The sequence below is a fragment of the Monodelphis domestica genome, chromosome 1, assembly GCF_027887165.1.
Source record: "Monodelphis domestica isolate mMonDom1 chromosome 1, mMonDom1.pri, whole genome shotgun sequence".
In the NCBI taxonomy this organism is placed as follows: Eukaryota; Metazoa; Chordata; class Mammalia; order Didelphimorphia; family Didelphidae; genus Monodelphis; species Monodelphis domestica.
In genome coordinates, this window is record NC_077227.1 from 608,805,287 (window position 1) to 608,829,267 (window position 23,981).

General features: G+C 36.2%; 1 pseudogene; it reads right to left on the reverse strand.

The window, feature by feature from the left end:
• Window positions 1–16,105, reverse strand: part of LOC130457310 (serine/threonine-protein phosphatase 2A catalytic subunit beta isoform-like) — a 56,609-nt pseudogene extending 40,504 nt beyond the window's left edge.
• Between the last annotated feature and the right edge of the window lie 7,876 nt (window positions 16,106–23,981).

Consider the following 23,981-nt stretch of genomic DNA (forward strand, 5'->3'; position numbering starts at 1 on the left):
GGTTACTTCACACTTCTTTGTTAAGTTCACCTTTTGTTAGTTACTTGACTTTTTTGCAATTAATTTAACCTTTATGGTTACTTAACACCTTTTTGTATTAGGATACTAAAAATAGACTTAGCTTAAAGTTCTAGCTTCACTATAAGGTGAGAACTAAGTACCTTCATTGTTCAATCAGGAGATTACAACTTTATCTTCCCCTAAAGTAAGGTTTAAGTAGGGTGGAATAATTTAAAGTTTATAGGTTGAAACTGAATATATTATTTAGTGGTCACCAGGGATTTAAATTCTAAATCCCAATGAAATACTCAAGTCAGAATGGAATTTTATGGTGTTTTATTTACAATAGAAGGAAGAAATTAAGAAAGAGGGATAGAGAGTGAGAGAAAGGGAAGAAATACCCTGGCCTGGCTTAAGCCAGGGGGAATCAGAGGCCTCAGCCAAGGGGCCTTCCCAGAAGATTAAATTTAGCTCAGCTTCCAGCCATGAGGCCTCCTCCAAGATGAGGGGCCTCCTTGGAGGCTGTTGCCTTCAGAAAGGGAAAGGGAAAGGGAAGTCAGCCTTAACACTCACTACTTGGTCACCTAAGGGAAGCAGTCTCATAGCCAATGTTCCACCAAGTCCAATTTCACTGTCAAAGTCCTCAAAAGCCCTCTCTCACAGGAAGTGATGTGAAATATAAAGGCAGTTCTTTACATCACTTCCTGTGTGTCACATGTGCCAATGGTGGTTTAAACTTGGCTTAGGACAGCCCAGGGGATCATTCAGTTGTTTCTGATTTGTCACTTGCTAGCACATGCAGGTCACAGACCATCTTCCCCCACACTTAATCCTTAAGTAGGGGTATATGCATTCCTGGTTGCTAACATTCTAAAGACTAAGCAGGGTGGAATAAATCTAAAATTCACAATAGACATAAGTGATAATATGTGTATAACCCAGTGGAAGTGTTTCTTGGATCCAAGAGGGGCTAGGGTAGAGGGAAGGGAAAGAAAATGAAATATGGAAATATGGAAAAATATTTAAAAAATAAAAAAAATTTAAATAAAATCTTTTTGTCTCAAAAAAAGAAAACGTGTTTTTGTTTTTGTTTGATTTGCATAGATCTGAGAAGGATACATAATTTTCCTATTTATTTCTCAATTAATTTTCTTTTTATAATTTTTTCCTTTAAATATTTAGATGCTATAAAGTAGCTAGTAATAGATAAACCTTGTAAGGCTTACAAAAGACTTGGCATTTGTAACCTCATTTTATCCTCACAATAACCATGTGAAGTTGGTGTTATTATTGTTATCCCAATTTTATAGTTGAGAAATATGAGAACTAAAGGAATTTAAGTGGTTTATCAAGAGTATTACAGCTAGTGAATGTCCAAAGCAGAATTTAAATTCAAGGCTTACCCTCTCCTAAAAATAGCATTCTAAACACTAAGCAACTTAATTATTCTATGCCCACATATTAGGTATTATTATTACTAATATTATTATTATTATTTTGCTATCTATGGCACTACTTCCAAGACCTCTTCCATAAACCCCTCTCTTTTCCCCTTGATTTTGATGTATTTATATATTAAACAGTATGTGTTTTACCCTCTTTTGATGATGGAATAGAATAAAAAGAATAATGCTTAAGAGAAATGAACTTTTTCTTTTTTAAAATAATAATATTAATAACAAGACTTCAGTCTTATTATTTATACTAGACAGAAGAGAGGCAAAGGCTAGGCAATTAGAGTTAACTTGTCCAGGATCACATACCTACCAAATACCTGGCAACAGATTTGAACTCTGGTTCTCCCAATTCTAGACTGGACACCCTAACCATTCTACTACCCAGTTCCCTCAGTATGAAATTTTTCTTAACAGATGTGGAATGAAGCTTGATTGTGCAATTGGATTGAAAGAGTCAAAGTCCCTATCTTATTAACTCAGACATCATCCCATTCTGTTTCCTTGAATTTGATGGATGAGCATTATTTGGTCCTGAAGTTGGAAAAAGATTCTGCTTCTGGCTTACACTCATTCAGCTATGTCTGCCATCAAAGTGCTTATAGATTTTAGGCTATCTTGTGAGCACCATATCTCCAGGGCCATTTATTCTATTTCAGACCACTGTGCTTGGATATCTGGAGGCATTGGGGCTTCCCAGTTTGAAGGTTATTGGCTCTCAGAACAAGTCTATGTTGATAGTGTTAAGACTTCTCAACTGGGTTGCAGATTCTAATCTGAGCACTTGTCTTCCTAATCCTCAATTATTGAGCACTGAAGATATTAGGCACCTCTGGAGTAATCTATGTTTACTGACCTCTATCTTATTTTGCCATGTGGGTTTTTGTGGTCAAACTCCTTTCATATTGATCCTAGGAGTCTAGTTACCCAGTTCAGCATTCATGGACTGTAAGAAGCTACTTTTGAAATATTCTCTTTAAATTTCATGGTCCTGTGTGGTTTGACAGTAATTTTAAGTTTTTGCCAAAATACATAAATGAGAAGAAAGGTTCATCTGGGACTCTTTACATAACCATCTTACCTAGAAGCTACCTCTTGTTTTCAAAATTGTTTTGTAAAATGGAAAGAAGTCTTGGCTCTGGGCTATTGTAAAAACTTGACAATAAACCTTGTTACATCCTCCAATTTATTCCTCATAATCTTATCAGAATAATATTTTTATTCTGTGAATTTTAGATTTTCTCCACCCTGATTAGTCTTTAAAATCCTAGCAAGCAGGAAAGTATTCACCCCTACTTAAGAATTAAGTGTTGAGGAGGATGGCCTATGACAGACATGTGCTAGCAAGTGATAAATAAGAAACAACTGACAGACCCTGTTGGCTGTCCTAAGTTAATCTTTTTTTTTTTTAATTTTAAACATTATTTTATTTGGTCATTTCCAAACATTATTCACTGGAAACAAAGATCATTTTCTTTTCCTCCTCTTCCCCCCTCCCACCACCTTTCCCTGTCCCATAGCCGATGCACAATTCCACTGGTTATCACATGTGTTCTTGACTCGAACCCATTTCCCTGTTATTGGAATTTGCATTAGAGTCTTCATTTAGAGTCTCTCCTCAGTGATATCCCCTCCAACCCTGTAGTCAAGCAGTTGCTTTTCATCAGTGTTTTTACTCCCACAGTTTATATTCTGCTTGTGGATAGTATTTTTTAGATCCCTGCAGATTGTTCAGGGACATTGCATTGACACTAATGGAGAAGTCCATCACCTTCGATTGTACCACAATGTATCAGTCTCTGTGTACAATGTTTTCCTGGTTCTGCTCCTTTCCCTCTGCATCACTTCCTGGAGGTTGTTCCAGTCTCCATGGAATTCCTCTACTTTATTATTCCTTTTAGCACAATAGTATTCCATCACCAACATATACCACAATTTGTTCAGCCATTCCCCAATTGATGGGCATCTCCTCGTTTTCCAATTTTTGGCCACCACAAAGAGTGCAGCTATGAATATTCTTGTACAAGTCTTTTTCCTTATTATCTCTTTGGGGTACAAACGCAGCAGTGCTATAGCTGGATCAAAGGGCAGACAGTCTTTTATCACCCTTTGGGCATAGTTCCAAATTGCCCTCTAGAATGGTTGGATCAATTCACAACTCCACCAGCAATGAATTAGTGTCACCACTTTGCCACATCCCTTCCAGCATTCATTACTTTCCATAGCTGTCATGTTAGCCAATCTGCTAGGTGTGAGGTGATACCTCAGAATTGTTTTGATTTGCATCTCTCTGATTATAAGAGATGTAGAGCACTTTTTCATATGCTTATTAATAGTTTTGATTTCTTTGGCTGAGAACTGCCTGTTCATGTCCCTTGCCCATTTGCCAATTGGAGAATGGCTTGATTTTTTGTACAATTGATTTAGTTCTTTATAAATTTTGAGTAATTAAACCTTTGTCAGAGGTTTTTATGAAGATTGTTTCCCAATTTGTTGCTACCCTTCTGATTTTAGTTACATTGTTTTTGTTTGTACAAAAACTTTTTAATTTGATGTAATCCAGATTATTCATTTTGCATTCTGTAACTCTTTCTAATTCTTGCTTGGTTTTGAAGTCTTTCCCTTCCCAAAGGTCTGACATGTATACTATTCTGTGTTTGCCTAATTTTCTTATAGTTTCCTTCTTTATGTTCAAGTCATTCACCCATTTTGAATTTATCTTGGTGTAGGGTGTGAGGTGTTGATCCAAACCTAATCTTTCCCACACTGTCCTCCAATTTTCCCAGCAGTTTTTATGAAATAGTGGATTTTTGTCCCAAAAGCTGGGATCTTTGGGTTTGTCATATACTGTCTTGCTGAGGTTTCTTGCCCCCAGTCTATTCCACTGATCCTCCTTTCTGTCTCTTAGCCAGTACCAAATTGTTTTGATGACTGCTGATTTATAATATAGTCTGAGATCTGGGACTGAGAGACCCTCTTCCTTTGTATTTTTTTTTCATTATTTCCCTGGATATCCTTGATCTTTTGTTCTTCCAAATGAACTTTGTTATGTTTTTTTCTAAATCACTAAAGAAAATTTTTGGAAGTTCCATGGGTATGGCACTAAATAGATAGATGAGTTTGGGTAGGATGGTCATTTTTATTATATTGGCTCGTCCTACCCATGAGCAGTTAATGTTCTTCCAATTTTTCAAGTCTAGTTTTAGTTGTGTGGAAAGTGTTTTGTAGCTGTGTTCATATAGATCCTGTGTTTGTCTCGGGAGATAGATTCCTAAGTATTTTATTTTGTCTAAGGTAATTTTGAATGGGATTTCTCTTTCTAGTTCTTGCTGCTGAGCTGTGTTGGAAATATATAGAAATGCTGATGACTTATGTTGGTTTATTTTGTATCCTGAAATTTTGCTAAAGTTGTTGATTATTTTGATTAGCTTTTTGGTTGAATCTCTAAGATTCTTTAAGTAGACCATCATGTCATCTGCAAAGAGTGATAATTTGGTCTCCTCCTTGCCTATTTTAATGCCTTCAATTTCTTTTTCTTCTCTAATTGCTACTGTTAGTGTTTCTAATACAATGTCAAATAATAGAGGTGATAATGGGCATCCTTGTTTCACTTCTGATCTTAATGGGAATGGATTTAGTTTATCCCCATTGCAGATGATATTAGTTGAAGGTTTTAGATATATACTGTTTATTTTTTTTTTAGGAACGACCCTTCTATTCCTATGCTTTTTAGTGTTTTTAGTAGGAATGGGTGTTGTATTTTATCAAAGGCTTTTTCTGCATCTATTGAGATAATCATGTGGTTCTTGTTGGTTTGTTTGTTGATGTGGTCAAATATGTGGATGGTTTTCCTAATATTGAACCAGCCCTGCATCCCTGGTATAAATCCTACTTGATCATGGTGGATGACCCTTCTGATCACTTGCTGGAGTCGTTTTGCTAGTATCCTATTTAAGATTTTTGCATCTATATTCATTAGGGAGATTGGTCTATAGTTTTCTTTCTCTGTTTTGGGCCTGTCTGGCTTTGGAATTAGTACCATGCTTGTGTCATAAAAGGAGTTTGGTAGAACTCCCTCTTTGCTTATTATGTCAAATAGTTTGAATAGTATTGGGATTAACTGTTCTCTGAATGTTTGATAGAATTTACTGGTGAATCCATCAGGCCCTGGGGATTTTTTCTTAGGAAGTTTTTGATGGCCTATTGGATTTCTTTTTCTGATATGGGATTATTTAAGAAATCTATTTCTTCTTCTGTTAGTCTAGGCAATTTATATTTTTGTAAATATTCATCCATATCACCTAGGTTGGTATATTTATTGCCATATAGTTGGGCAAAGTAGTTTTTAACGATTGCCTTAATTTCCTCTTCATTGGAGGTGAGACCCCCTTTTCTTCCTTGATGCTGTTAATTTGCCTTTCTTCTTTCCTTTTTTTAATTAGATTGACCAGTACTTTGTCTATTTTGTCTGTTTTTTTCAAAGTACCAGCTTCTAGTCTTGTGTATTAGCTCAATAGTTCTGTCACTTTCGATTTTATTAATTTCTCCCTTAATTTTTAGGATCTCTAGTTTGGTTTTCTTCTGGGGGTTTTTAATTTGTTCGTTCTCAAGTTTTTTGATTTGCATTTCCAATTCCTTGATCTCTGTCATCGCTAATTTGTTAATATATGCACTCAGGGATATGAATTTTCCTCTAAGTACTGCCTTGGCTGCATCCCATAAGGTTTGAAAGGATGTCTCGCTGTTGTCATTTTCTTCAAAGAAATTATTAATTGTTTCTATGATTTTTTCTCTAACTATCTGATTTTGGTGTATCATATTATTTATTTTCAAATTAATTTTTGATTTGGCTCTCCATGTACCCTTGCCGATCAATATTTTTATTGCCTTGTGATCTGAAAAGGCTGCAGTTAATATTTCTGCTTTTCTGCATTTGAGTGCCATGTTTCTATGACCTAGTGTATGATCTATTTTTGTGAATTTGCCATGTGGTCCTGAAAAGAAGGGGTATTGCTTTTTGTCCCTATTTATTTTTCTCCATATGTCTATTAACTCTAATTTTTCTAAGATTTCATTCACCTCTTTTACCTCTTTCTTGTTTATTTTTTGGTTTGATTTATCTAAATTTGATAGTGGTTGGTTCAAGACTCCCACTAATATGGTTTTACTTTCTATTTCCTCCTTCAATTCTCCTAGTTTCTCTATTTAAAATTTGGATGCTATACCATTTAGTGCATACATGTTGATTAGTGATATTTCCTCATTGTCTATACTCCCTTTTAGCAGAATATATTTACCTTCCCTATCCCTTTTGATCAGGTCTATTTGTGCTTTGGCTTTGTCAGATATCATGATTGCAACTCCTGCCTTCTTTCTATCCGTTAAGGCCCAAAAAGTCTTACTCCAACCTTTAATTCTAACCTTGTGAGTGTCAACCCGCCTCATATGTGTTTCTTGAAGACAACATATGGTAGGGTTTTGGGTTCTAATCCACTCTGCTATTTGTCTACGTTTTATGAGTGAGTTCATTCCATTCACGTTCAAAGTTATGATTGTCATTTGTGGATCTGCTGGCATTTGGATATCTTCCCCTAGTTCTGACCTTTCTTCTTTAGCTATTTCCTTTTGAACCAGTGATTTACTTTAGGTCAGTCCCCCTAGTCCCCTCCCTTGAGATGCTTCCCTTTCTAGCCCCTCCATTTTTATGCTCCCTTCCCCTCCCCCCTTTCCTTCCCTCCCTTTTTATACTCCCTCCCCTGTCCCCCTCCTTAATTTTCCTTTCTTTCTTGCCCTAATGGATAAGATAGAATTCAGGATCCCACTGGATCTAGATGTCCTTCCCTCTCAGATTTGATTTCACTGAGAGTAAAGTTTAAGTAATTCCACTTCATGCTCTATTCCTCTCCTTCTCATATGAGAGTTCCTCCCCTCCCCTTCCCATGTGTATCTTTATATGGGAAAGATTATTCTATTAAGTCCCCCCCCCCATTTCTTGAAGTAAATCTTAGTATTATCGATGGTTCCCCCCTCCCTTTTCCTTTCTTTGCCCCCACTTTCCCCAAATCTTCTTAATGCCCCAATCTTTCCCTATGCATGTTTCTTCTAACTACTCTTATGATGCTACAATTTTTGAGAGTTACACAAAACATTTTCCCCACATATTAATATATATAATTTGATATAAATGTAGTCCTTATAAAAGAGAGTTTGACTTAAAGAAAAAGATAAGATTCATCTCATTTTTCCTTTCTTTCACATTTACCTTTTCATGTTTCTCTTGCTTTCTGTGCTTGGATATCAAATTTTCCACTAAGTTCTGGTCTTTTCTTAGCAAATGCTTGGAAATCTTCTATTTTGTTGAATGCCCATACTTTCCCCTGGAAGTATATAGTCAGTTTTGCTGGGTAGTTGATTCTTGGTTGGAGACCCATCTCTCTTGCCTTTCTAAATATTGTGTTCCATGCTTTGCGGTCTCTTAGTGTGTTAGCCGCTAAGTCATGGGTGATCCTTATAGGAGCCTCCTTATATCTGAAGCTCCTCTTCTTGGCTTCTTGTAGGATTTTCTCCTTTTCTTGGAAGCTCTTAAATTTGGCAATTACATTCCTAGGGGTTGTCTTTTGGGAATTTAGTATAGAGGGTGTTCTATGAATTCTTTCTATTTATATTTTGCCCCCTTGCTCCAGAACGTGGGGGCAATTTTCTTTTATAATCTCCTGTAGAATAATATCGAGTTTATTGTTTATCTCTGGTTTTTCTGGGAGACCGATAATTCGGAGGTTTTCTCTTCTCCCTCTGTTTTCCAGATCTGTGACCTTCTCAGTGAGATATTTTATGTTTTCTTCTAATTCATTAATTTTTTGGGTTTGCTTTATTCATTATTGCTGTTTTATGATCTCACTTTCTTCGAGTTGCTTAATTCTGTTCGTTAGGGATTGGTTTTGCTTTTCAGCTTTGTCTGCCCTTCTATTGGATACTTCGAGCTCTTTTTCCAATTGAGCAATCTTATCTGTCAGACTGCTGATCTCTTTCTCCCATTTTTCTTTCCAGGTTTCCAACTTTTGGATAAGTTCCAGTTTGAGATCTTCCAGAGCTTGTTGATAGTTTCCATTTTGGGAAGCATGTTCTGATTTTTTTTGGATTTCCTCCTCATTCTCCTCTTTTCCTTGGGTATTTCCACCATAAAAGTTTTCAATAGTCACCTTTTTCCCTCTCTTCCTGGAGGCTTGATTTTGGGCCATGTGAGCCATCCCTTTGGTGGTTTTATTCCCCTTTCCTTTTTGGTCTGGGGTCTGGGTGATATGGGCGGTTTTTCTGTGAATTTAGGTTGCCTCAGACTGGTTCTTCCCAGCCTCGGAGGTTTCTTAGAGTGCTGGGCCCCTGATCAGGGCCAAACTGCCCAGGTGTTCAGCTCTGCCCAGATGTTCAGCGCAACAGCCCCAAGTACAGCTCCGTGGACCCCCCTGCTCAGAGCTGGGTTCTCCCGTGAATCAGCCCTGAGATGTTTTTTTCCTGGCAATCCCCAGATCCCAAGGACCCTGGAGTGTCCCACCCCCCCCCCCCCCCGACAGATACGTTCCCCACTCACTTGCTGTCCTGGTGAGCACTCAGGTAGCTCACTCTGGTTTGGTGGGGGAGGTGGGGTGTGGGGAGAGGGCGGCTCAGTTCACTTTTCTGTGCAAGCTTTACCTCCTTCTTATTATAGTGTGGAAATGTTCAAGCCCCACGTACCTTCGCCTCTGTGGGATACTGGGGAGTCCTGTTCCGCCAAAGGTGATTTTTATGCTCCTTTCATGTAGTCTATTTTGTTCGGTGCCGGGGAGAGGAAGCGTGTGGCATCTAGATTGCAGCCACGATTACCCGGAAGTCTGTCCTAAGTTAATCTTTTTTTTTTTTAAACCCTTACCTTCTGTCTTGGAGTCAATACTGTGTATTGGCTCCAAGGCAGAAGAGTGGTAAGGGCTAGGCAATGGGGGTCAAGTGACTTTCCCAGGGTCACACAGCTAGGAAGTGGCTGAGGCCGGATTTGAACCTAGGACCTCCCGTCTCTAGGCCTGGTTCTCAATCCACTGAGCTACCCAGCTGCCCCCTGTCCTAAATTAATCTTAAACTACCCTTGGTACATGTGAGACACAGGAAGTGACGTAAAGAATGGTCTGTATATTTCTCTTCACTTCTCTCCAGGTTCTCTTGCGGAGACGTGGCTTTCTCTCTCTCTCTCTCTCTCTCTCTCTCTCTCTCTCTCTCTCTCTCTCTCTCTCTCTCTCTCCTTTACCTCCTAAATCACTATCCTCTTAGGAGGCCCCTCATCTCAGAGTAGACCTAGTGGCTGGAAGTTTTATGAGGAGGCCTCATAGCTGAGTTCTCTGAACTTCCCTTGGCTTAGGCTACGCTGTAGAAAACTTATGCCCTTTTTCTTTCTCTGTTCTTCATTCCTTCCCTCTAATGTAATTAAATGACCATAAAAATCCAAAACTGACTTGAGAATTTTATTGGGATTGAATTTATCCCTGGCAACCACTAGTATAATATATCCAGTCAATAACCCCTAATTTTACCCCTTATAATGCATAAATCTGAAAAAAACATTTTTAAAAATTATAACCTTTGATTATAATAAACTCTCTATATTTGAGAACCATTCTACTATTTTAGCTTTATGCTATATAATAAGTTGCAATATTCCATTATTATTATTCCTTTGTTTGCTCTAGACAAACTGGATTAGCCTCTGACCTTTAAAAGCTCATTGTGCTTTCTTTAGTTTGCTTATTTGTGTAAGCTTTATCCTGTTCTTGAAATATTAACCCCCCCCCCCCCCCTTTGCCAATGGAATCTGTTATCTTTTGAAGCCATGGGTAACAAACTCAAATAGAAACAAATCCCAGTCAGTCACACACTTAGAAAATGGCACATTAACATTGTGTTGTATTATATTTTTATTTACGAAAAATTTCCCAATTATATTTTAAATAAATTCACTTGCACTTGATACCTCTTCTTTAAAGATCCACTCAAATACCACTGCTATGATGAAGCCTTCCTAAGGAAGTGGAGGGAAGGGTAGTGCTGGGTGTATGGTATGGTCAATAACTATGGGGTCTTGCTTTTTTACCTCTTTAAATGCTTTTATCATCTATAGTTATTTATACATGTATCTCAAAATGATCATCATAACTAACACATATGTCCTTAGAAGTTTTTAAGTGCTGTATATATGTTATTTGTGAAGGGAAAAGTAGTTATTTTGTAAAAAAATATGTTGGACTCAATTATTTAAGAATAGGGTTGCCAGGAATTTATATTAATTCCAAAGAGATTTATTTACAATTTATTTACAAAATATAGAAAGAGTTAAGTGAGAAAATCAGAGAGAGAATAGGGTAAGATATTTAGCCTGAGCACTAAGTAATTTACTCCTGACCCCTGACTCAACCCAGGCAGGGACAGTTGGTCCTTAAGCCTCAGAAAAAGCAGAAGACCTGGGGAAGTCTCTCCTGAGGCTAGTCTCTTCAGAAAATTCAATATGGAAGGAGTCAGCCTTTCACTCACCACTTCTCAGATCCAGTCAGCAGATTGTCCACCAGCCTCAACTCCAAAGAAAGAAAGAATTGTCAGTAGAACTGAACTCAGGAAGTTGTCACTCCCTTTTAAAGACACTTTCTTTTGCCCTGTGCCTTCACCTAATTTTACCGTGGACAAATCATAGTCTAAAGCCTTGCTTAGAACTGCCCAAGAGGCAGTCAGTAGATTCTGATTCATCACCCACAATTGCACACATGGGTCACAGACCTCCCACTTAATGGTTATGTGGGATGTTTACACTTTTGATGATTAGATCTAAAAATGGGCAGATCTCCTCACTCAACTCTTAAGTATAATGTTTATTCTTTTGGTGATTAAATCTAAAACTAGGCAGGGGTTATAATTTACTATTCACATATTTCATTTGATTGTCAGGACAATCTTATGGAGTAGGTTACATTATTTCCATTTTACAGATAAATAGACTAAAACTGAGAGAGGTTAAGTGACTTTCCCATGCTCACAGAACTAGTAAATATCTAAAGATGAATTTCAACTTGGATTTTGTGTAAAGTCCAGCATTCTATTATGCCCCTTAGCAATGGAAGGAAGGAAGGAAGGAAGGAAGGAAGGAAGGAAGGAAGGAAGGAAGGAAGGAAGGAAGGAAGGAAGGAAGGAAGGAAGGAAGGAAGGAAGGGAGGGAGGGAGGGAGGGAGGGAGGGAGGAAGGAAGGAAGGAAGGAAGGAAGGAAGGAAGGAAGGAAGGAAGGAAGGAAGGAAGGAAGGAAGGAAGGAAGGAAGGAAGGAAGGAAGGAAGGAAGGAAGGAAGGAAGGAAGAAAGGAAATATTTCTTTAGAGCAAATTCCTGCATCCATCAAAAAACAAAACAAAACTGAGTAGTTGGCAAATTAATATGTTTGGAGTGGTATCTGTGTTGGGAGAAGAGTTATAAAATCTAGTAACACTGAAAGCTAATGCCTCAAAATTTCTTTCTGAGAAAAAGTGTTAACAAAGTGTTGTCTCAATGTGACTGTCTTGATGTAAGATACCACAGAAACAGTTTCTTACCAGATGTACTAAATGCTAACTCTGCTCTTTTAAAATTTTTCAACTTTATAATGAGAATAGGAATTATGTAAACATTTTGACAAGTTTACGGCCACCACACTTGATAGCCTTCAATGAAAGATTTCTGCCATTAAAGTTATTAACTTCCTTTTATTTTCAAGTTTCAGGTTTTAGACTTTGGAACTTTGATTCTAAGGTAAAAAAAAATGGGCAATTGTTTCAGCCCCTCTTTCAGTTGGTAAGCCTCTGAAGAGCTAAAAATGCAATATGTTAGGTGAGAACAAACACTTTGTGCTACCTGATCTCCAACCACTTTAGTGAAGAGTGTGACAGAAATAAGCAGAGACGTCCCAGAAACACCTGGGTAAGAAGGGACAAGAGAGTGACTACTCACTAATTCTCCTGTGTCCTTATACCAGCCAGATGCTAAAAGTGGATTCTAGAAAGGACAAAGAAAATACTATTTAGAAACTGCTCTATTGGTGTCAATGGCTGCTATTTGAAAATTGAAAGTAAAAAAAGGCAAAGGTAAAGAGGTAAGAAGGGGAATATATTTTGAGGAAATTATATATCCTTGGAGTTTTACATACTACTCAAAATGGGAATGGGGAAATATGCATTTAAATTTGATACTTCTAAAGGAAAAGGTTATGATGTAAGTAGTGTAGTTCATATCCAAATCTCCCTACAGTGAAAAGAGATTTCTCTACATGTAAGATTGAATTCTAAACTTGAGGATACAAAAAATTGCAATTATGTTATTTATTTATTTGCATGTTTATTTATTTATTTATTTTGGAAAGATGATTCAGTGAAAAGAAAACTTGATTTTCAATCAGAAGGCCTGGGCTAGATTTTTGATTATCACAAACTGTATCTGTGACACTGGGTAAGGCTCCTCCCTTATTTGGTCCCTGCTTCCTTATACATGAAATAAAAAAGGAGGTAGTGGACTTGATGTCCTTTTTAGATCTATAATTGTGATCCTAATTAATATATATTTATAAAACCCATGATTAAAATGTTTACTGTTTCAGGGCAGGTACCCTCTTGCCAATTTGAAGACGGATAAATAATTTGAAAATGGACCAATTTCTCCTCAGATCTTATTATTTATAAGGTTTTCTTCCAATGAGGAAAGTCAAAGAATCAGAGACATATCTGAAAAGGATCTTAGAAGTCACTATGCCCAACCTCCTCATTTTACACATGACTAACCTGATGAACAGATTGTTTAAAGAACTTGTCCAAGGTCTTATGGAAAATAAAAGGTTTAGCTGAGATGAAAGCCCAGGTCTTCTAAATACAAATCCATTATGTCTTCCATGGTATCACACTCCCAGGATAAAAGCTCTATGAGAATGGCATTCATTCTTTTTCCTCGCCATCACTTCATTTTTTTTATTAAAACATCTTTGAATTATTTTTTCTCATAAATATAATTTACATTCATAATGAAACATTATCTGAAGAATTTAGTTTATTAACAAACTTTATTAGACTTCAGTATTATTTTCCTTCTACCACACATTTCTTCTTATATTTTTATAAATGTTTAATGGTCATTATAAATTTAATGATTGTTTATGCTTCAGATTTCTCTGTGGTGAAAAATCATAAGGAAATAGAAATGATGGCTATATCTGAAGAAAAGGATAACCTTTAATTTCAATGCATTGGAAAGAATATTATTTCCAAATATGTTATAAATAAATATGTCCTGGCTCTTTGCAACAATGTTTAGAAAGCAATCTATTTTTCACTCATTTGAAATTTGTCTAATCATGTGTTTATGGATTGCATTATAAGGAAAGTACTTTCCCCAGCCAAAACTGGTTTTCTAGTGAAAAAATCAAAACTGTGTTTAAATTGACCTTGAAATCCAGCCTTGAGTTAAATATTTCCCTTGTGAGTAATTTGATTTAAATTTTTCTCTTCAGCACAATGAAGAAATTTTGGAAGGCCAAGTGCTGGCCTGGCTGTTGTGGGAAAAGTGCCTTGAAACTATCCCTTTAAGGATAGAGTGAACTGCTTGTTCATTTCATTTATTCCACTTTTTAAAAGATCATTTTCTTCCTGATATTTAAAACAGGATATTTGGGTGGGGGAAAGAAAGTACAACTTTTTAATACCCTAATATGCAGGTATTTCCTACATGCTGCAAGAATAATCTGTTCTTCCACTTTTAAGTATAAATAAACTCAATGATTGTTTATTTGGGCTGAGCAAGCATTCCTTGAAAGATGAAGTCCTAAAAAGTATCTACTGTCCCTTCTCTCTTAATGGGGAGGAATGAGTGAATGAAAACATGAATGAATGAATACATGAAAAAAAAAAAAACATTTATCAAGTGTTTACTATGTGTTAGGCAGTGTGCTAAGCTACAGGAATAAAATTACTAAAAACAAACAGATGAAGAAACAAACATTCTCTACCTTCAAGTTTCCTATATTGTGAAAATAGAAAACCACCAATATAGAGATACAGCTGGAATTTTTGTTCTAAAGGTGGGAGAATGTCAATTAGAATGTGAATGCATAGTCTGAGGTCTAGGGCCAGCCAATAAATGTGGACTAAGTGGGCTAGTTAACACTCACTTGGTTTCTAATTAATTACATTAGGCCTTAGGATGGGACATTGCAAAGGCTTTTCTTCATTACATATATACGTAAAATATATTTACTGTTACTGCACAGCCATTTTTATTAGAATCCAGTCAGACAACCAATTTTGGTGGAACTGTGAACTGATCCAACCATTTTGGAGAGCAATTTCAAATTACAGTTCAGCAGTTATAAAACCATGTATGCCTTTTGACCCAGGAATACCATTATTAGGTTTATTCTCTAAGGTAATCAAAGAAAAAGGAAAAGAAGCTATATGCTCTAAAATATTTGTAGCAGCTCTTTTTGTGGTGGCAAAGAAATGGAAACTGAAGGGATGTCCATCAACTGGGGCATAACTAAACAAGTTATAATATATGATTGTTGTGGTACTATTGTTCCACATGACAAACAAGACAAGATAATGACAAACAAGATAATCGCAAAAACACCTGGAAAGATATATAAAGTGATACAAAGCTAAGTGATCAGGAAGAGGATAATGTTGTACACAATAACAACAATATGGTGTAGTGATCAACTTTGGATGACTTAACAGCTATCAACAAAGCAAGGTTTCCAGACAACTCCAAAGAAATTATGATGAAAAAAGCTATCCACTGCCATAGAAGGAACAGGCAGAGTCCAAATGCACATTGAAACCTATTATTCTTCATATTTTCTTCATTAATTTTTCTCTAGTGTAAGCAATATGTGTCTTATTTCACAACATGATGAACAGGGATATATGTATTATATGAAAATATGTCTGCAACCTATTTCATACTACCTGCCTTCTTGTAGAGAAGTGGGAGGAATATAAATATATATGTATATATATATACAAATATATATACATAGTTAATTTGAAAGTGTATTTTTCTTAAATAAGCATATTTATTATATATTTATAACAAATCATGTATATTACTGCTGTTTTATTATTATACATTTAAATAAAAATAAATAAATGATAGTTCACAAAAAGAAAGAAAATTAATCCAGTTAAAAAAAAAACAATCTGAACAAAAGGAATTCTTCATGCATTTGTTATTTCTTGTAATTAACTGTCATAGAGAAGCTGTATTACTCACTTAAGGATAGACATATATTCATCAGTGGGACTAGATTGATGAATTAACTTGCAGACATTCTAGTCAGAACTTCTAGACCTAAATTTGAATATAGATTTAATACTTACAAAATGTGTAACCATCAAGTTAATTAGCCTTTTTATGTCATTATTACCTCTTCTCTAGTGTGAGGATAATAGTTTAAGCCCTGAGTGATAAAAGTAGCCAAACTGATCCCATTCAAGGATAAAATGAGTAAATTCTATACTCACCCTCAGAGCTACAGCATTGAGCCCTGTTGGAGAAGTATTAAAATCTCCGTGGTTTTCAAAGAGGGAGCAGCCTTCTGTTTCCCAAATCCATTTCTCTCTGGGTTGCATAGCCATCTCATCAATCAATAAATATTTATTAAGCACCAACCATGTGCTAGTCACTGTACTAAGTGATAGAGTTTAAAAAAAGAAAAAAATATAGTCCCTGACATGCAAACAAATACATGTAAAGTGAGTTACATTCAGGATAAATAGAAAATAACTAAGATAGAAAGCACTGGAATTAAGAGGGATTAGGGAAGGCTTTCTGTAGGACAGTCATGGCAAACCTTTTATAGACTGTGTGACATGCCCCACCTCCCTCCAGAGACCTTCCCTCTGACTAGGCCTAGTGCCCATTTTTAACTATATCTTCTGTTTAAAGAAAAAAAAATATTGGTAAAGGCTCATGCTCAAGAAATTAAACTTGTATATTTGGCTGATTAAAATATAAATTATCATATAAAAGTGAAAGATCTACCATTGGGCTGCTGATCAGAGGGAAAAGTCATGTGAAAAAATGTCATCAGGTGTGGTAGAGAGGGGACAAGGAGCAGCTCTACGTCCCTACGACTTCCTATTAATGAACTCTGGGAGGGGGGTTAGGGCAGTGAATATGCCCACAGAGGACTTTGCATGCCATCTTTCACACCCATGCCATAGGTTTGCCATTACTACTGCAAGAGATGGAATTTTAATTGGGACTCAAAGGAAGCCAGGGAAATGAGTAGTTTGGGGGAGAGAAGGGAAAGAGTTCTAGGCATGGGGAAGTGTTAGAAAAAAAACGGATGAACTGAGAAATGAAGTTTCTTATTTTTGGAATAGCTAGGAAGCCAATTTCTCAAATCAGAGTATGTATTAGGGAATAAATTAGAATAAGATTAGAAAGGTAGGAAGGGGTTAGGCTATGAAGGCTTTTGAAGGACAAATAGAGCATTTGTATTTGCTCCTTTTTAGGAAAATAACTTTAGTGGTTGAATGGAGAACGTATTGGACTGTGGTGATAATTGAGAGATGTGTACTCACCAGCAACCTATAAAAATGATAAAGTCCTGAAATAACTATACTAGAGAAGTGGTAGTATCAGAAGAGAGAATACGGGATATTCAAGAGATATTGCAAAGGTGAAATCATCAGACTTTGATAATAGTTTGAATATGGGGAGGTGAGAGATAGTAAAGAGTCTAGATGACTCCTAAGTTACAAACCTGAGGGATTGGGACAGTGGTGTTGCCCTCTATAATAATAGGGAAGGTAGGGTTAAGGAAAGAGATAATGAGTTCTGTTTCAGACATAAGATGTCTAATGGACATCCAGGTCAATATTTCTGAAAGTTTGTTGGAGATTTAAGATTGGAGATCTGCAAAGAGAAGGGAAATGTAACAATTATCAGCAAAGAAATGACAAAGCAATCCATGGGAACTGATGAGATTACCAAGAAATAAGAGAAGAGGACCCAAGCCTCTTCTTTCAGATCACCCAAACAGTTTGATCTGCAAAAAGATCCAGAAAAAAAAAGAGAAAAGTTACAGTCACATAGGTAGGAGTAAAACCTAGTCTAAAGGCAGATTCATGCAGATACAGCTAATCAAATCAGAGCCTAGAAGCAAAATTTAACTCATATCATCATAAAATCATAGATTTCAGATTGAGGGGCACATATGAAGTCATTTAGTCCAAACCTTTTATTTAACAGATGAGGAAACTTCATGGAGAAGCTAAGGTTAAACCACACATGGAGAGAAACTTTCTCTCTGCATTATTCACCATCATGATTTCTCTCTCCTTCATGGCTCCAACTTTGAGTTCTTCAACTCAAATATCTATTGACAAAGATTTATGTTCTGTGCCCCCTCAGTCTCTAAGTCTTCTAAGCCTTTTCAAGGTTCTAGGTCTTAATATATCTCCCTCCACTCCCTTGAGTACATGAAAAGAATATATGAGCTCCAAAAGGTCTAGAGCAATTCTAGCAGCAGCTCTGCCTCAGTTGATGGCAATGTCCACTCCACATCAGAAGCCAAGGACACTCTAAGTGAGGTGAGAAAAGTAATAATGAAGGCTCTATAAAGAACCCAGAAGAAAAGTTAAACTATAACTAAGTAGAATAATTGAGGATTCTAGTAAAGTGACTTCTAACAGCTATGTATTACCTCTTTGTCACATTTGCACTAAACTTTTAACCAACTTTTCTTTGGATTTTTTTATTTACTAATGGGAGAATATGTCATGAACCATTAGGAGTTTGTTCTGTACCAATTTTCCTTACTCTACCACCTGTTCTTAAATATGACTAGCTGATATTAATTGCACGATGGGAAACATACTGGTGGGGACACAAGAAAAGACAAGAAAAGAAAAATAGTTTTTTATCTATATGTGCCATAATACTGTGTGTGTTTGTGTGTATGTATAGTGTCTTTAACCTTTTTAAATCATAAGTTTTCTGAGAGCAGATGTTGTATCATATTTCAACGATTTTAGAGTTAGAAGGGTCCTTAGGGAATAACCAATCCAAGCTCCTCTTTTCAGCTAAGGAAACTAAACCCTAGAGGGGGTCAAATGGCTTATCCAAAGTCAGAGAGGTAGCAAGTGGCACAGTTTGGATTTCTATCTAACTAACTAATTCCTAAGAAAATAGTACTCTTTCTGGTATGCCATACCACTCCTTAAAAAAACTTCATCATTTTATTCTTAAACCCCAGTAAAATGCCATATAGCTTACTTGCTTAACAAATATGTAGTCAAACCTATGTAATGATGGGGAGTAGGAAAAAAGAACCATTGGGGGAAATGGAATGTTGAGAGCTCTACAGTTGCATGAGGCAGGAACAATAGTTGGCATTGATTAAGCACTCCCTTTGTGTCAAATATTAGTACATTCCTGGAGATATGAAGTCAAACCAGTCCTTACCCTCAAATAAATTATAATCTATATATTCTAATGTCTGTGAAATTTCTTTGTAAGCAGTCACAATTTGACATAATCATGAAGACAGGACTCATTAGAAAAGATCCTGATGTTGGGAAAGATTGGAAGCAAAAAGAGAAAGATAAGGCAGAGGTTGAGATGAAGCTATGGTGTCATGAAAATAACTGACATGTACTTGGGCAGAGAGATAGTGGAGGTTAGAAAGACCTGGTGGGTTATGCTCCATGGTACTGAGAAGAGTCAGACATGATTGAATGACAATGAGACATTATAATACAACTTTGTGGGAGGATCAGAAACATAAAAATAAATCTTATTTATAACTTTAAGTAACTTTAACAAATTAATGTTCCTATATCACATTGTAAGAATACCTATGGGATTTCAAAATTCTAGAATGTCACTTAGTACAGTTTTGCTTTTCAGACTTTGACCCAAAGGTATCTGTATTCTAGAAAAAATTCTGATGCTTCTCAATATATTATTCCTATCTCTCTCAACATGCTCATTTTCCCCATATTTCCCACTCATTTATGCCCACCTATTAATTTTGTTTCCTACCTCAATTTTACTCTCTGATAGCAAAGATAATATCTTACCAATTTACTAATAACAGAGAGTGAGAAAAATAATAATAACAAAAAATGGAGAAATATCAATAGTAGCAATAGCAGTAGCAGTTGTAATCATCATCATAATTGTGGTCATCATGGTAGTAGTTGTAGTAGTAGTAGTAGTAGTAGTAGTAGTAGTAGTAGTAGTAGTAGTAGTAGTAGTAGTAGTAGTAGTGGTGGTGGTGGTGGTGGTGGTGATGGGGATGATGATGATTATGTTAGATTTTATAAATTGCCTGGGATTAGATGTCAAAGTTTAAGTCTACATCCATGAGTTGTATGCCATCAGGCATTTGCATCTCCAGAGTGTCCCATGCACTTGAAAGTGACCCCTGGGGATATTCTAATGGAGACCACCATGCTGAAAGACTATCCCAGTAGTTCTTGTTCAGAACATATTCTATTTTGGCAGGCAAGAGAATAAACGAGACAGGATGTGAGAAGTGAAATGAAGTATGAAAGAAGAGAAACAGTTTATAGAAGCAGCAACGAGGTAGAAATGGGAAAGAAACTAAATGGCATTTAGACTTTCTCTAAATAAGACAGAAAGGTATAGGGTAAATGATCCAGGGGGGAAAAAGCTACAATGTTGTGGAATAGATTTAGCACTGAAAATGTAGTTGAGAACATGAGTTTGACTCCCATTTCGAAAACACTGCTTATGTGATATTGGGAAAGTTATTACTTTTTCTCAGCCTTGTGCCTGCAGGATTAGAGAATTATACTAGATGATTTGACACACCAAATATTTATATTGGAAGTATCATGTGGGGACACAAAGACAAAAAAAAACTCAAAGAGTTGACATTTGCTCTATGGTCTTCTCTAGGTAAAAACTCTAAGATCTCTCTTAATTAACAATATATTTTGTGACCCTATTTTTGTTTGTTTTTTTTTTTCATCCACCCATGTAATAAAATGGAATATAGTATTTCAAGGTAAAATACCTATGTATGAGTTACATGTAAGAAATGAACTGGAAGTAACGTTGTCAGACATTCAGTTCAATCCCTACTTTAAGAGATGAGGAAATTGACTTTAAAAAGGAAATTACTTACTCAAGATCAATCAGAAGTTGTTGATTTATTTCAATTGTATCCAACTCTTTGTGAGCTCATTTGAACTTTTCTTGGCAAAAGTCCTGGAATGGTTTGCCACTTCCTTCTCCATCTCATTTTACAGATGAAGAAACAGAGGCAAACAGCATTAAGTGACAGAACTAGTTAGTGTATGAGGCCAAATTTGAACTCAGATCTTCATGACTCCAATCCCAGATCTTTATCCACTGTGTCACCCTGCTGCCAATCAGAAGATTTGTGTTCAAATCCTTAGTCTGCCACTTTGCAGTCTGCAAAGATAATGATTTGATCTTTCTTTTCTGTAAAATAAAGAAGACAGTCAGCACAGGGAAACAGAAAAATCTATGGTTTGGAACCAAAGGACTTAGGTCCAAATCTTAGTTATGGCAGTAGAAAAAGGTGATATTTGTTTGTGTAATCTTGTATAAGATGCTTCATTTTATGGGGGCTTCACTTTCTATTTTTCAATTTCTCAGTTTACTCATCAGTAAAATGACAGGGTTAGACTTAATGATTTCTAAGATCTCTTCCAGATATACATTTTCCATCCAAAGACCCTTTTACTTATTTGTGAGGGATTGCTGTGAAAAGCAAATGAGATCATATGTTTGGAAGTACTTTGTAAACCTGATTCATTCAGTATAATTCTAACAAAGATTTATCAAGCAACTACTATTGTGTTGGAAGAAGGGGCACAGAAATAGTAAAATAAATTGTCTTAGAATTCAAGGAGCTTACTGGGGGAATACAACACTTTGACTTATGAGTAAATATATTTTACAAGGGAAAAAAGTACAAAGAATTAGAGTTTCAGAAATGGTTTTCTGTAGGATTTTTTTCCTAAGATGAGTCTGTATATGCTAATGTCCTGGTCTTTGACCTCTAAGGAATTACAGGTGCTGCCTAGGGTTAGTAGACATCAAGAAAACAGGAGAGTTCATTGTTAAGTCCATTTAAGAAGATCAACTTTCCTATAAGATTGTTCCCTTGGTTTTTCCTCCAAAGTGAATATAGGGTTGTACTACCGTTTTCTTAAAACAATTGGCTTATAACAATCAACCACTGAAGAGTCCATGAGACTGCAGTTCCACAGTATAGGAGACAAAGGATAAATGAAAACTGACTCTCCATAGGTTTGTTATGTTGATGTAGTAATAACTGTGTACTGGGTGCATAGGGGGCAATGGATATAAACACAAAGCCTTTAGAGAGATGAATATGTTACTGACATAGAACAATAAAATTTAGATGATGCTAATAGCACTTAGAGCCATAGAAACAATTGAGCTTAAATGAAGTAATGAAGAATAATGAACCCAAATATGATGCTCCTAAAGGGTGTGCATTTTCCAACCCCTTCACCATGAGCCTATCCACAGGTATTCAGGGAGTCAATTTCCTGGCACTTTAGATTCAGTATTAGAACAGAATGTGATGATTCAACAGTTAAAGTGAGAGTCACTTAGCTATAGCCAAAGGTTATTCAAGAAGGAAAGGTATCTTCAATTGATTCAGCTGTATAAATCTTTTCGGTGGTATGAACTACACTACCTTCGCATCTGAGAGACCCCCCCCCCCCCAATATTTTGTCACTATACTTAGATGAGGAATAAGTGACATTCACAGTCTGAATCCTTCATCCCCTGAGATGGGCAATGCTTGAGGATTTCTCAGTATCTTTTAAGGTAAAACTAGCTCAACCTGAATGAGGAGATGGGTTAGGCTATCAGTCCTATCACATTGGATGACATATTCTCCTGCCCAACTCTAATGTCCGCCACCTTTTCCCCATAATCATCTCTCTGGAAGTAGCATTGTGGTATTCTGGAGTCTTTGTCTCAACCTCATGGGGCAAGGTTCCAGACCTCCAATGAATATGTCTTAAGATGTTCACTTGAATGTTTATTTTGATCTGTTTGACATTATTTTGCAAAATTTGTTCCAGGTGCTCAGATAGCTAATCATAGATTAGCTTAGTCAATAAAATTAGAGTTCCTCCCTCATCCTATCCCTGGATTTTTTTAAATCAATAAGTAAACTAAAGAGGAAAAAGATGGGAATATTCTGGATTAGGATGGTTGGTGGAGAAAAGCAACTTTTGGAAGAGGCACAGAGTGTTGGTATGAGAGGAAGATGAGCTAAGGGTAAAAAATAGTATGATGACAGATTGGGGAATGATTTGAATGAAAAGAAAAGGAATTTTATATTAGGGCACCTTTTGTGTTCATTATATTTGATTTCAGGGTCTTAGTAACTGTTATCTAGGAATTGCAGTAGAGAAATTTGGTTTCTGTTGAATTCTTACTATATTTGTTCATTTTTTTTTGTTTTGGGGGGTAGGAATCCTTGAGATAGAAAATGAATAAACAATTATCCCTGTGAATGGTTTATGATGCTTGACTTCTGTCTTTGTATCATTTGTTCTTTCCTAATTTGGAAATAGAAATATTTCTATTTTAATAGACATAAATAGATCCTGAGCTCTAGAACCTTGATCTATGCTTCCCTTTCCCCATTTGTTAGTGCTCTTGCCCTCTGGAAACTACTCTGTAGATATTTTGGCATTTACTTATCTGCATGTGTGTTTATTTTTCCTGTAGACTATAAAGAAAAATTTTTTTAGAAGGAAGGACCTTTTTGCTTTTTCATCTTGGTACTTCTAACATCTTTCACAAGGTGCTCAATGCTTTTTTTATTAAAATGAATCAAACTGAATCAATGAAGGGCAGTTTTTCAAGACATTCATATAGATTCCACCTATTGCCCAGAGCCTCTACAAAGTATCTCAACTCAGAGAGACCAGATCTGAACCTAGGACTTAGCCAGAAAGAAGTCCTTTTTCTTTTTTGGCTCATTGTTTCTACCTGGAGTTACCCAGTTTTACAAAACAAAACTTTAAGGTAAGGCTCATGTTTAGAATTGTCTATATTCCTCAGATGTGGGTAAAGGAATTGCCCTGCTCTTATACAAACATGGAATATTACAAATGCAAATGGGGAATAAGTAGCCTTTATTTTCCTTATTAACTTCACTGATACAGGAATTAAATTTCAGTTTTCCACTGTGCAAATCTTTGATATTTTGAATATTCCTACTTTTTCATCAGATTCTATATAATGTCCCAAAGATTTAAAAAAAAACCTTATGGTTTATATACCCATAGAAGATGCAGAAAATGAAAGCATGAGAAGAATCCCACAAGTAGGTACAGGAAACATGCAAAGCAATCAAATAGCACATAAGATTCCCTGAAAAGGGAACTAAACTTTGTGTTTCCACTGGGGCAATTCTTTGACATTTTGGTGATTTCCTCTTTCCCACAGAACATA